Below are 8,833 nucleotides of genomic sequence, written 5' to 3' on the forward strand. Positions count from 1 at the left end.
TCAATTTGACACTCCTTGCTTAAAACTGCTATATCTCTCTTGTTTCTCAACCGACTTTTACAAAATTCATAGTTTTGGAATCCTTGTAATGTAAATCAAATATATTTTTGAGACATTATTCACCTACAACTCTTCATTTTTCCGATATTCAAAGTCTAAGAAAAAAAACTGAAAAAACACGCTTCCAAGAAAGCTCAGATCAGCTACGAAATGCTCAAAAAATGCACTTAGTGTCCAAGAAAGCTTAAGTTAGAAGCTATACATTGCACATTAGACTGAGTCGATTTGGGGTCATTTTTGAATTTATCAAACCCTGGGGTCTTAAAAGCTTCGTCTTGGTCCAAAACTCATCCATGATTTTTTGTAGAATTTTTAAGTAACGTTTACATGAGTAAATTTGAACTTTTAGGTTTGTATGGGAAAATTGAATATTTTGCACTGAAAAATCATCATTTTTTTTTGTTTCTTCTGTGGAACCGAGCCAGCGGACAGTTTTTATGCCAATTTATAAAATTCCTAAGGGAAAATTTCCGCTGAACAACTTTGTCCAAGACTGTAACCTCGTATCTTATTAGGCAAACAAGTTATTAGCTGATTAACAGAGGTATGTCTTTTCGCATTGATAAACAACAAATTCAATTGACATCACTGCTGGAGCCTAGCGAAAGTACTGCAAGAAAAGTAGTCATGAAATACCTCGCTAGGCGCCCCTGCAGGGATGTCAATTGAATTTATTGTTTATCAAAGCCAAAAGACATATCCCTCATTGAACACCTAATAACTTTTTTGCCTAATAAGATACGAAGTTACAGTCTTGGACAAAGTTGTTCAGCGGAAATTTTTCCCTTAGGAATTTTATAAATTGGCACCAAAACTGTCCGCTGGTTCGGTTCCATAGAAGAAACAAAAACGATTGTTGATTTTTCAGTACAAATTATTCAATTTTCCCATACAAACCTAAAAGTTCAAATTTACTCATGGTAAACGTTACTTAAAAATTCTACAAAAAATCATGGATGAGTTTTGGACCAAAACAAAGCTTTTAAGACCCCAGGGTTTGAGAAATTTCAAAAATGACCCCAAATCGACTCAGTCTATTGCACATATTACATTCCCCAGCAAACATGAAATCATATCATAAATGATAACTTAGGTCGTTTACAATGGTGTTTTTGAATCGCAAGTCCTACTGCATAGTGAAAAGATCGTATAAAAGTCAGTTAAAATCGGATATTGAATGCAGGTCCGCCATGTTTGTAAATTTTAAAATGATTTCGCTCCCGCGCAAGCTTCAAATCAGAAAATCATCTCTCTGCAACCAGCAATGGAAGAACTGGCAAATATTGTCGCTTGTAACGATTTGATAGCTAATGAGCAAGGTTGCCGAAATCACAGAAAAATTTGTCACTTCACAGAGTTTTGAGCGAATTTTCATCACAAATCACAGATTCCCCAAGTTATAATTTTTTTTGTCCAATATATTTTTTTTTATTTCTTAACTTGAATTAGAAAAGTACGATAATATTGGTAATTGTATTTGATTTTCTCAACTCAAATGTTAAAAAGACCCAAATTTTTAATGAACTTTTAATGAAATTAAAGGAAGTTGCATCACAGAAAACCATCACAGAATTTTTGGTTAAAATCACAGAAAGTCAGATTTTTTTTCTTTCTCAAAATCACAGAATTTTTTTTCGACAACCTTGGCTATGAGAGCAAAATCTTTCGCTCTCTTGCATTGTTCCGATAAGTACGAATAAGGGAATTACCTCGACTTTGGTAGGTAAATGCTGTTTTTTTCAACTTTCATTCGATCATTCTATAATGTATATAGAAACGTATGTATATCAAAACAGCATAGAAGTATAGCTACAAAACTGTTTGCGGGGTCACTTTCTTTAGAAAATATTTTCGTGAAATTTAATTGAAAACGCTAGGAACTGATAACTCTTATAGAACACAGCTGTAGTTTTATAGAATTCTCTGTTTTTGAATAATTTCATAAAATTAAACAGAAGTTAGGGTTGCCATATTTTGAAATCAGTTCATCCATTTGAAGAACTCTGTCAAATCTGTTTTAAGATCTGCAAGTCTCTTTTGAGATGGTGATTAGAGCTTACATTCAAAGTTTAAATGATTAAAAATTATAAATTTATCTCGATCTATGAGGCAATTAAAAACATGAATTTTCGAAACAATAGAAATGTTACAGTGTTTTGGTGTGAAAATTCCCGAAGTAGCAAAATGTAAGTTTTTAGTTAGATTGGAAAAAATCCTCCTGAGGGTTTATTTGTTTTCTTGTGTATTTAAAAACTAGCAAACAGCGAGATCCACCAAATGACCTCGAAATTTTTTCACTGTGTTATATTAAACACATTAGGAAGCATAACTCGATTGTTAAAAATCCAATAATGTCACTATAATTGTACAATATTCCCATTTTTACGTGTTATCAAGATATTGAAGTTAGGGGCGATGTACCCAAATACGCACCCCAGCTAACATAAAATCGTAATAGAAATGATAATCCAAATCGAATATTAAGACCATTTTCAATAACCATCGTAAACAAGATGGTATTGAGTGATTTTCTATCATTCATTTACGACAATCTTTGCCAACTGCCGTATAGCAGTTTAGTCAATTCGTAAATTGTGTCTCCAAAAAGTTGAGAATATGCCAAATCTACATTTACGATTTGAGGTATACTGATTTACGATAAATGGGCGGTGCTTGATATTCTATCCGGTCTCTCCCTTCGTTTGACCGGTTCGTTAAAAGAAAATTTCATATATTAGAGCTATAGCGAGGTTCATATTAGCTGATGAGTTGGCATCGTGGTAAGAATACCGGAGAGCAAACTCGGAGGGGCTGGAGTTCAAATCTTGGGTCGAAAAAATTTTTTTTTCGATTTATTCAAAATTACCTGAAATCGTTTGATTTTGCTTTTTGTGGGGAAATCGAATCGTTAGAATCTTGTCATTTGTTGATATATCGCCTCCACTTTTGTAGCTTTATGCTATTTTGGTAAGTTTTATACAATCTTTTCATCTGGTATACTTGTTTGAATAATTCGGTTGTTTTCTGCGATATACCTTCTTAAATGTTTGCTGGGACTTGTTCTTTTTCTACCGTCTCTAGTTTTTTGATCTTCATAGGTTAGCTTTTTGAAAAAAAAAAGTTAAAATCCAGCTAAAATTTTTGGGCAAAACTTTAGAGCACGACTCAATTCGAATGTTTTAGATCAGTGATCAATTTTTTCAAAGACCGCAAGTAGTTTTGACTTCCAATAAAAATAGTTGCTGAGGTTTTTAGCTCATTCTCTACAGTCCAGTAAAAATATTAGAATTTTCACGATATATAGAAATAATTTTGAAATCAAAAATGAATCACAGATATTTTTTTAAGTATTAGTTCAAATCGACTTGTATTCTTAAAACAAATAATAAATGGAATTAAAATCTCCGATTCCAATCCGCAAAAACGTTCTCCCAGTGATGTCAGTTGAAGTCACAATTTTTTCAATTAAATCTTCTAAAACGATTTTAAATGTTTTCGGCGTTTTTCAGTCTTTAGAAGATGTCAAAAACGAGGTTTTTTTTTTTACTACATCCGACGTATTCGGCATAATTTATTTAGCCTTTTTCAAGGAATCTAGGAAACCCTCAAAGTATACATAAAAACGGCATTACAATTTTTGTTTTGATTTTTAGTTAAACAATTGAAAACTAATGTAATGTAATTAACTTGTGTCAGAATGTTAAATTTTGTTTTTAAATTAAAAAAAAGGCGTGAATGATATTGTGATTGGGTGTACTTACAAGTAATTTTGTCGTTTTAACTGTCCAGTATGTTTCTTGAATCTAATAAACTGTCCGATATTAAAAATTGTTCTCGTCCAGTTGTCTGTGAATGTTTGGAAAAACTTAGCATTCAAACTTGTATGCAATATTAATATGTTCCATGTTCCTACTTCACTGCCGGGGGGCTTACAATATGTTGTGTGTTGATGTTTACGAATGATACAGAAGTGGGATGAAATTAAATTTGATGAAAAACAATATACAACTTTTTGGTGTTTCTTGTTGTTTTGTTTTGGTTAACCACTATCACTGACTGTTGAATGTTGCGTGTTGTGATTGTCTATCTGTGTATTGGTGCGTTTGTGCATATTTTTCATGGAGTTGAAGATGCCAAGCGTAGATGATACTTAGCCCTTCAGTGTCAGTCTTCTTATTGACCGTGTTGCCATTCTCTCGCGATGTGACACATTTCGAGTGTTTGAAGACCAAGAGACGTACCTGTGGCGATCTATTATTTTTGTCCTTTCTAAGTTGAAAGTGTGATCTTTTTTAATACTGTGATGAAGAAGTGCAGTTTGTCCTTTCAGTTGTGTCATCCTTGTGTCGTGATTATCTGCTCCTTTATTCCGTAGCTTTTCCAATGCTTTTTTGTTTGATTTATGACCTCCAATCCTTACTTTTAACGTGTTTGTCGTCATTCCAATGGTAGGTACTGTGAATCACAATTGTTGCAGGGAATACTTGTAAACGATATTTGAGTAATCGTCTTTTTGGTACCGGGTCTTTCCCTTTAGTGAATATCTGTTTGATTTTTTGCGATTGATTTCGTTGCTAGTTTAACATCTGGGTAATCCGTTTTCAAAAATTTTCCAATTTTTTCCGTTAATCCCGGAACATATGCGATACATTTATATTTCCATTGTTCTTTATCGGTTGTTATAGATTTGGCATGGACATTTTCTGCTAATGATTAACCTATGTCGTAGTGTTGGTGGGTAGTTATTCATGGCAATTTTTGATTTATCATCTAGTTTCGGGGGAAAGACGTTCCACCTCGACTGATAAAGTTTTTTGCCACATTGATTTTTTGATGCAGCTGATGGACTGATAATGAAGTCCAAAAATTTTCCACTGGCAATGGGTTTTTGATACCAACTTGTTTGTGGCATGCACTCCGAAATGTACAAGGAGGAGTGCCTGAAAAACTTTTTTTTTCCGTACATTAGATCTTACAAAGGACCAGTAAAGTTTTCGCCAGATTTGGCAGAGCTGCCACTACTGCAGTGGAATCGGCGCCAACGGGTTGCCCATTGTCGAAAAGGATATCAACCCCCCCAACTGCCCTGATTTCCGCCATGTCGAAAAATTTTTGGGCAACTGTCAAGCAGAAGATGAAGAATAATGGTAGGACGACTCGGGATTGGAACAGAGATGAAGAGATTGTGGAACAAAATGGCCGCTGAGGTCAGCGAATAGGGTGTCCAAACTATAATGAGTGGTACTCGACGGAAAGTTCAAAAATTCGTCAAAACAACATAGGAATATTTTTTTTATTATTTTTCCTTTAAAATGCAATATAAACCCTACATTTTGAGAACAAAACATTTTACGTTTACATAGCTCCGAGATAGACCCGTTTTAATGCGTCCAGATTTTGCGTGATCCATGCTTTAGGAGTTTAAGTTAAAAAAAAATCTATTTTCTTCAACATTTTTCGTAGATGTGTACTTCCGTAAAACTCAATCGATGAATCCCATTTTACGGTGTAGGCAAGCTTTTCAATAGGCGATGGAAGCACTGACGAATTTGGGTGATGGTTTTGCATTAGTGCAAATAGGATGCAGCTATAATTTTCACCCAACTTTTTGACAGTTCTAAAGGCGTTTTTCTCAAGGAGAGAAAAGAATAACTTTTTGCTTCCATCGCCCATGCTTAGACAAGTTTGTCATAAATTTTATAGTTTCATAATTGTATGAAAAGAGATCGCAGCAAACCTTGCTCGGAAACGGATGTGTTTTTTTTTCGGTCGTCGTTGTTCGATTTTTCTTTTGTCAATACCTAACAATAGAGAAAATATTGGCGAAGTGTGGATGGAGTCTTCATAGAAAAGGAGTTATGTGAAGTAACGAAATAGAAGAGTGGAATTCTTAATCATCGATACTTTTACGATAAATACGGGCCCAGTTTTTATTTTCGGCTGCTGTTGTGCGTTATCATAAGAAAGAAAATGCGTGTCATACAGTGTTTTCGAGGTTCCCGCAAATCAAACGAAGTGCTTCTCGGGGGCAGTGAAATTTGGAAAAAAGTTGTCCCAAATAAGAAATATAAAAAAGAGGAAAATTTAGAACGGAGTGTGAGAAAAATGACCCGCTGCAATTCATAGGGATGGAAAGCTGTTTATCACTCCTTGAACCTTCACTTGCGCTAATTTTGGTTTCGAGTTCTACAGCTTGAACACATTGTTATCCAGTTGAATCGTCCGAACGGACGCGTGAAGTTCCAAACTCGATAAGGATGTGCTACGAAAGTATAGAAGTATGGGTGAAATGGAAAATGTGAGCAGATAACTTGAGTGCTAGTAAAAGAAAAATTGACGATTTTTGAATGACTTGGTTGCGCGATGTTTCAAACCTTGAAGAAAAAAAACCAAACAGTACAAACCACTAAAGTGCACGGTGTGGGAGTGATAGGGGAAGAAAAGAGAAATGTAGAAGAGAAAAGAACTTGTTTGCTGTTTCGACTGTGGTAATTGTTGATGTCGAGTTGGCCACAATCCCTGGTGGTATTTTCACTTGGATTGCTTCGATTATATTTGCTGAGATTTACCGTGGGAAGTATAATGAAACGACAAAAAAGCTAAGTATTATCTTTCTATACCTTAATTTTGTAGAGTTTTTAGTTTGACATTTACCAGTATTTTTTCATTCTAAACCACTGTACAAAGATTGGTGTCTTAGCACAGTGGGAAGATGAGGGCACATTTTTTCTTCTGTGACACAATCTAAAATAAAGACATCATGTTGTTGCATGTTTGTTCATGTGTACGTTGCTTTAAAAGTTATGGGGGGGGGTGGGGGGGGGGTGTTGACACTAATTATATTTTTTTGTTCTTATATTGTTTCTTTCCAAGAGCGAGCAATGGCGCTATATCCAAGGTCAAAGACCAGAAATGGTAGTGCATCCGGAACCCTCAATTTTCAATTTGTACAATATCTAACGTAAATTATATACTGAAATCGTAAATTTTTTACATAATGGTTCTTGGTTAAAAAAAAACATTTGTAAGTTTATAACTTCTACATAGGGTTTGGGATTTCTGTGCAGAAAAACATCATTTCCATCCCCAGAAGGACGAATTCTCGGACCACCACCAAGGAGCACAGGAAATTTAGCATATGTGCTCCCAACGTTAGAATAGTAGTTATAGCCATGGAAAACGTATGGTACTGTTGTCCACGTTTCTTCCTCCCTGTGTTCCAGTTGTCTCTGCGTCCAATACTGCACAGTGGGCCCGGCCAAGTTAAGATGAGTAGTAAATGTACTTTTACTACTCACCGGGATGCTGACAAGATCTGGCTGTGTATGTATCATAAGCATAAGCATAAACATAAGCATAAGCAATTTTATAGTTACATAATTGTATGAAAAGAAATGATTTTTTGAACAATAAAAACTCGAGGAACAGTTTAATTTCCAATATCGGCAAAAACTTAACCATTCTGTACCTTCCCACGATACAATTCAACCGGGGGAAGTCGAAGATTTATTGCTCGCAAGAATTGCTTCACCATGTCAGGCTTTTCATTTTATTATCTTTTAAGTAGAGCGGAAGATTTTCCCAACAGGCAGCCGGCAGTAGCAGCAGCAACTCAAGTTTAAGCTGTCCTTTAGGAATGCTTCCTTCTACCATAAAAGAACATTTTAGTAGGGAAAGTTGCAACTGCAGCTAGCAGCACACTTCTAGCTGCTGCACCCGAGGGGAAAGTTTCCTTGCATCTCGTTTTTTTTTTGTCTGTTGGCATCAACAAGGATCTCGTCTTCAGGTTCTTCAGAAGACTGATGCTCGTGCAAGTGAAAAATAATTTCATCTATGAAAGCATTTCAAAAAGCGGATTAGGTACTTGATCTAGGTGAAGGCTGAAGAAAAAACGCTTACTCGTGTAGCTATTTGTCCTCAGAAATGTTCTTGAATACTTTTTGTTTACTGTCAGAGAGTTACAATTGTAGGGTATTTAAAAAAACAAATTTAATTTTTGTTAATTTTAAAACAGCTTCCTTTTAATTTCACTTTCAAAACGTGCCTAGAATTCACCACCGGGAGTATTTTGTCTCTAAAACATTGATAATTCTGGCATAATCATAAATTCAACATATGTTGGCATAGTTCGAATTCAAAGGCCACCCATAAATTTTCACTCCTGCCAACCCCAAACGAACTCGTTGTTGTCGAAGTTGAAGTTCCTAACCTCAAACGGGTCACCCAGTGGTGGTGTTTCAGAATTCATTAGAACAATCAGTAATTTACATAAACCATATTCCTATCGGCATTTTATGTTTAATCTCCAACGAACTCTCGAAGCAGACTTCTGCCTCTGGTTCTGGAAAACGGTTGAACTTTTCCCCGTTCATACATGTATTAATGCACTGAATGCAGCTGCAGTTTCCATGTAGGTTTGCGAACTTCGACCGAGTAAAGTGCAGTGCCCTAAAACGAATGCCACCAATCCGAAGGGCAGCCGTTCGCCATTCTCCTGGTGGTTCAATGAGTATTTCATTGGAAATGAATCAGTGAACAGTTGGAACAATCCGCTTCCATAGGCATCGGCTTTGGGATTCGTCCAACAGAAGTCCTCCCATGGGTGGGTGGTTGAGAAATGGGTGAAAAGGGGTTGGTTTTCTAAATGTTTTAGCACCACTTAGTCGTAGAGCTTATGCTTTACGTAGGAAAGCAAGCAAGCAAGAACCAGTGGACCGAGGACCACAACGGGATAACTATTTCTGCAAACTATTGTGAAAATAACTTGCAATAA

Source organism: Uranotaenia lowii, chromosome 3 (genome assembly GCF_029784155.1).
Source record: "Uranotaenia lowii strain MFRU-FL chromosome 3, ASM2978415v1, whole genome shotgun sequence".
Lineage (NCBI taxonomy): Eukaryota > Metazoa > Arthropoda > Insecta > Diptera > Culicidae > Uranotaenia > Uranotaenia lowii.